Source organism: Sinocyclocheilus rhinocerous, unplaced genomic scaffold (genome assembly GCF_001515625.1).
Source record: "Sinocyclocheilus rhinocerous isolate Xijiao unplaced genomic scaffold, SAMN03320098_v1.1 scaffold1874, whole genome shotgun sequence".
Lineage (NCBI taxonomy): Eukaryota > Metazoa > Chordata > Actinopteri > Cypriniformes > Cyprinidae > Sinocyclocheilus > Sinocyclocheilus rhinocerous.
Window position 1 is genome coordinate 826,246 of NW_015626862.1, and position 6,960 is coordinate 833,205.

The window sequence follows — 6,960 nt, forward strand, 5'->3', positions numbered from 1 at the left end:
ATCAATTAATTGTACGCAGTAACTTATCACTGGTATTCACTAGTATAGTTTATTTGTTACGTATATTGATCAACTGGTTTATGATAATTAATAGTTACCTGTCAAACAGCGCCACCTTGTGGAGACCATAACGTGTTGGGGTGAAAGAGGACACTTACTCACACTTACACTCGTAGTCTGGGATAAATTTCAGTTCTCATGCTGTAATAATAATGTGGAGTATATTATTTTTCGAGTCAGATCTTTGCTCCATAAAAACGCATTAAACCATGAGGCATCATTATACTGCTAATATTTTAATATGTAAAAATAAGCATCAAAGAAATTAGTAGACTTGTGGGTGGTTTTGATTTCAGTTTCTAGTTATTATATAACTGGACGGATCATTACACTGATGGTGCTTAGTTGCATTGCTTGTATAAAAAGACAGTAAAGAAAGAACTGCCACAAGCAAAGTCAAAAGGTTTGGGAGTCATGGTTAAAGTACATACAGTATGTTAATTTTCTATTTAAGCATATATAGGTTTCTACGTGTTTTAAAACATCTTGTTAAAAAACATAAGTTCGCTTAGGTTAGACAACAAGTCAGTGCGCGTATTTTCACTTGTAGCCAAACATAAACTGACGAACGGAAGGTAACCATAGCAACAGTACGCTGTTTTCGAGCTTTCCTTTGCAAACGCTTTATGACGATAAAGCATTACACGTAGCCTATAATGTAATTATGAATTAATTTATTATAGATTTACATAAACATATCACAAAAAATATTAAATGTTTTTATGTAGGGTTTTAGATGAGCGCAGGGGCGCGGGAAGATGTTTTCGGTTGGGGGTGCTGTGTGTGTCCGTGTTGGGGGGCGCTAGCGTCACGTGTTCATGAGGATTAGGCTAATCATCCCATATAGAAAACATCACAAGTAAAATTAATCATGTTTATAAAGATAAACATGGGTTTATTATAGCCCACTTACAATTTACATTTCAGAGATCATTACAAATAAATTATTAAATGCTAAAACTGAATACATTTAAATGAACAAACCTGGTGTTGCATTTGCAACCATGTGAAAACAGGGGGTGCTGCAGCCCCCTCAGCACCCCTACTTCCCGCGTCCCTGGATGAGCGACGTTTGTCTTACTGATAGTGGCGCGAAATGACCATTTGCGTTGTGCCAGATGAACCTCAACAGATTGTGTATGAAAAAAAGTTTATATTTAGCCTACATTTTAATCATTTAGCAGAGGTTTAAAATTCTTTAAAAACTCGAGTTCTCAATTTCAAATAGTTGTATAATCTGCACCCTGAACATACACTGTGTTGTCGTTTGCCTTCTGTGACCAGCGTGTAGGCTACCTGTTAGTTCTGCTCATCTCAATAAATAAATACCAATTAACAGATCTCTGTATTTGTTAATAACAGTCCACGTTTCCAACATTATTTCTTTGATTTGTAATGTTGAATGTTCTTTTTTTCCACATCCAATAACTCTTCATTTAAATCCACCCATGCAAATCCCATTGAAATAACTTACTCTGTGTCCCACTGCCACTGTGTCCCCGTGTCCTTCAAGAATCAACATTTACAAAAATTAACCAACTCGCTGATTGAAATGCAGGGGCAGCTGAATTTAATCTGCGACCTAAATATTCGTTTGATGAAATATGCTAATGTAGGCTACACCTCTGCCTAATGAGGTGACATTATGCAGTGTCCTTAAATACCCTTTAAAGGATATAGCATTTTCGACAAGGCCGCACAAGGTTTGACTCTCAGAAAAGGCCTGTTGCTAAAAGGCGGAAAATTCTGTAATGCATAATGTCTAATTTTTGTCTTCTGCGATGTCTGACCATTTTAGTGCACTGGTTCGAGGTTACATCATTCACTTTCAATAGTATGAGGCCTTTATGTCACGCAAACTGCGCGTGTTTGTTTCATTCTCGAACATTTGAAATGAAAACTCCAGCCTATAGGCAGTCAAGTAATGCACGCGTGGTTTATAAAATGACATCTTGATTATCTCCATTTGTCTTGAATTGTCTGAACGCTTAATCTGTAAACGGACGAAGCGCTGCATATGGCGCAGGAAGAAGGCCTGCACGCTCTATACTGAGTTTAATTATGGGTTTTAATTACTTTTAAACCTCTAGTGAAAATAATACATAGCCTATCGTTAACCTTGATTTCTAGGCTCGTGGACGAAAAAAAATCGATTGGTACAGAAATCATTTATGGCTCAACAACAGCATGTTTTCTTTGCTGTCTTTGATTGACGAATAGAATCTGTTTACCTTTTTAATTTAGTTTAATTTCATTAGAAAAGCGATTTGGCCTACAGGCCTATAGGCCTACATTTCCAAAAGCAACCATTAAATGACCTTGAAAAATAAGTTCACGGAACTAGGAATACAAGGATGAAACATTGATTTGGATGTACATGTACTATCTCTAAAAATGAACATCTCTTATGAAGTGAAGATGAAATATTATGACAAGAGCTGGATAATGTGAAATGCGCGTCTGTCGAAATCCGCTTCAGTTTCCATCAACTCATACTGGAATAGAAGCGTATTATTCATACACTGTTTAAAATAAAGGCCCTTGGTCCTCTTAAATTGAGCAAATAACAATGAAGAACATGTTTGCTGTATACGGTTCTTGAGTTGGCTTTAAAACGTTCTTGATGTTGCATTATATGTTCTTCAGAACAGTTTTTTTTAACAGTTGAGTTCTTTACAAAAGATCTTCTAGACCTAGCGGATAAAAAGCTCTTATAGGACTTTAAATGATTCTTCCACGGAATTTTGCTTGCATCTTTTCTACGCCAAATAAAATTTGTATTTTGTGAATTGTTAACGTCACTTTGAAATTTTAATTTATATGAAATATTGCTTAAACTACGATTAAAAAGCTCGCGGCCTGTATCTTAATTACTGAGAACCATTAACAATCCATATTTTATTGTAAAAATAAAGTGTAGTCAGATGTAGGATAACGATTTCCGTGTCTGAAAATAGAACTGTAACGTTTTAGAAGATATTTTGTCTCGGATAATAAGTGTTCTAATGAATCGAAATGTGAAATGGCAAATACTGAGTGAAAAAAAAAAGAAATGAATGTCTGCTTAGTGAATATGTGATTTTATTGACAAGCTAAAATTATTTACACACGTATAAACACAATACAAACGTACATGCTCAATATTTTCAGTAAGGACACATGACAAGTGTCATTTTGAGGACCAACTGCTGTCGTCCTGAACGTTCAGAAATTCAAGATATCAGTGCGTTCGGTTTAATTTGGTTGTCACTGTAGGCCTCACAACTTTTCTATCCATATTATTCTTCATCTTCTCCTGAAGACATCGTGTCCCCACACAGGTTTGCACATGAGACTACTGTATGTGGCATTTCTAGATTTTAAAAGCATTCTCTAAATAGACAGTAAATGACAAAAAGACGTTTCATCAGACCTCAAGGTATTTGTTAGAGTTTTAAACTATCCATAATAACACTTCACAATATTCAATGATACGCTCTTTTGCGCAACACAAAATTATGGAAGAACGCAATGAAATATTAAAGATCGGTTTGGCCGCATTGACGCGTCGGTTCGCCTCCGCACACGCGCGCTCTCGCAAAAACCGAAGGAAAGAAAAAGAAGAACTGTCGTGCATCACAAAGCACGGACTATATGCGTTGCGTTGTTCTGTTATAAAAACAATCATCGATGATATTTGCCATCTCTCTTGGCATTCACCGCGTGCCTTAATTGTATGGACATTTAAATCAAGGTCCGCTGTGAACACGAAGAAAAGCAGGCCTGTTTGCAACCACAATGTTCAGAATCGCACAACTAAGCCACAGCAAAGATGTTGCACCAAAATATCTACGTCCTCCTCCGACTGGTGTATCATCAGCATCCAACATTGCACAGAGCATCATGCATCCTTAAAGCATCTGTACGTCACATAATAATTCAAACAAGCGTTCCCATTTATTACATTACCTATTTTTTCGAATGTGATATTTCCACAGGACGGTGCGCTGCTTGCTCTCCATCATGTGTTGGTGCAACATAAGGCCCGAGTGATGGCAATAAAAAGAAAGCGATCAGTGGCTTGCTGCAGTTGGTCCCTTGCTCAACTCCCATGAGATATATATTGAAAAAAAAATAGTAGAGGGCCCATCTGGCTCCTCACCAGCTTTGTCAAGTCTTGCATACGCTAAAATGCTAATGACCCAGATAGCTCATGCAAAATGCAGCAGAGGTAAGAAAGAAGGGGGGAAACTGGGGGACTAAACCAGAGACACCGCCGCTTCTTGTGGGGGGTCGGGCGGGGTATATGTTAGAAGGTGGGGGCAGTTGAAAGCACCTGCATCAGGAGGAGGTAAACTAAATATTGGGGGAAAAGTGGAGGGGACCATTTGTCAAAGCCAACCTTGCACCATTCACAGAAAGGAAAATTCCCCGCAAATAGGATCTTAATTAGGCGATCCATTCAATGACGTCCATTCAGTATGAAAATCAAAGAACCTATTAATATAGCCTGGCATAATTTTATAAAGTCGCACCTCAATGCATTTACAGTCAGCTGTTATATGCGCTATAAGAAGGAAAACATAAACATGCTTTAGTAAAACAGACGCAGTTGGTTGACATTAACAATTTGTACAAATAATGCACAATGATTTCTTTAAAACTTACACAAATACACCTTGCGAAGCAGGATATAAATAATAGGTTTTTATCCCCCGAGATAACAATTGTCCATATATCCAGTTTGGGGAAATGTCCACAAGGCAGTCGGTGCAGAAGAGCGTTCTTCCAAAACCATCAAATGTTCCGCATCCTTTTGCGCACCTTGATGCTGTAGGATGCGACATAAATCATTTCCGCTTACAGTGTTGCATCACTCAAATTTCTTCAAGATAAACGAAAAAAAAAGAAAGCAGAAAAAGGCATGTTGGAAGCAAATAGCCAGAGCTGAAGGTTTCGGTGCTCGTAAGCAGAGTCGGTCATCATGTGAAATGGTGTGATGCAGAGCGCGATCTGACAGAGAGGAGGAGAGCAGCCCAGTTTATCACACACACTGAAGCTCTCCGTCCTGCTCCTCTGTTCCCTTCCCTTCAGAGAGGATTATACTCTGGTGGAAAGAGGTGGCATCTGTCGGGTTACTAAACATTTGACGTTTGGAAAATAGTTTCTCCACTTTTCACGATGCGCATGTTTGTTTTATTTCATCGTCGTGATTTCTAAACAAAGCACTTTTTTCTTTCGATTCATTTCTTTATGCACAAGTCATTGTGCAATTCGTGCGCACGACTCACAACTCAAACTAGTTTATAATCTGAACAACAACAAAAATACGTTTTTGTTTCAAATTGTACATTTTTACATTCTAACCCCAACACAAAAAATGTAACGCTCTTATGGAATGCGTATTGGCGCATAAACCGCGAGCACCTCAAAGAAATAAGGTGCGTCATGATTCCATGGATTGTTAATATTTCGACGTAAACGTTTTCACGTGAAATAAATATTTTGTTAACACCGCAACAAACCCTTAGAAAGTATTAGTTCATCAAATTGTGTCCAAAAAAGAAGGCCGACTCCATATGGCCTGTCATCTGCGCGTTGAGTCCCATCCCCCACGCACGCTCATCCCTCATGCCGCATTGATTTATTGTCGAACACTGATTTATCTTTATCCTTTGCTCATTTTACTGGTACACGAAAACGTTTCCACCGACTCCAAATCACTGATAGTTCTCATTCGGTTAGGGGTGTAAACCCACAACAGCCTATCAGGCTTATTTTAAAAATACGCAGGCCTCACCTTTAAAATCTTCAGCGAGTTTAAAGGGAATTTGATCATTTTATGCGCCTCGCGAGGTTCGTCTCGCGCAATCCGAATGGTCTTTGTAGTTAATTAACATCAACTACCTTAAAATGTTGTGAATACGTTTGTATATAGCCTACACGATAAACTTTAAAATAATTACAATACGTAGCCTACTAAACCTAGAGTAAAGCGCTCGAACGACGTACTGTTGCTATCTATCTTCTGTGAATTATCCATACACTTTGTGTTGTGTGGGTTAGTACCCGTCCATGTACTTGCTTTGAGGTCAGCAGAGGTCTCCTGATCCTCTCTTGTGTTGCAGTTTAGAGGACTGTCGTCTGCCGCACGCGTGTCTCGAACAAACACATTCGACACGCGGTGAACTCCAGATGGCAAAGCTTTTCAATCCACCCTTATGCTGACGACACATGGATAAAGACACTGTCTCTGAGTGCTGGCAGACAGCCAACACCTTCAAGGGCCCGGGAATATCATGTCCCATTAAACAAAGAAGTGGCTACTCAAGTGTTTTGTTTTCTGTCTATTATTTATTGCAGATATCCCTTATAAACTCTTATGAATGTGCTTGGCTACAGTTCGTAGGCTATTATTATAAAGTTAAACACCTTTCTATCAATCCATATCCTAAATTCACATAAAGTGTAAAGTGATTGGATTTATGAACTGACGTAATTTTCCTAAACTAATTTAATACACCTACTATTCTGGACATGCGCCTACAAGAAATTTAAGCGCAAAATTAGAAGAAAATGTTACACCGAATTTAAAATCATAAACTTAGCCTACCTACTACTGATACAAGCACATAAACTTGAGCATTTTGAATATGAAATACAATATAGGCTATGGGTTCGTAAAGCACGTTGTGAAGTTACCATGCCCTGTGGTGACATAATTGAATCTATAGCATTATATAAACTCAAATTAAGAGTAGCCTACTAGTATTAAAAAATAATCGTCACAACACGCAGCCATCAAAAATATAAATAAAACGATGAAAGTGCCAACACAAATGAGTAGCGTACCACTTTTTATTAAGAATATATTCCAAGCTCCTATAAACTTTTTGGAATCACTGAGGAAGAAATGTCCTC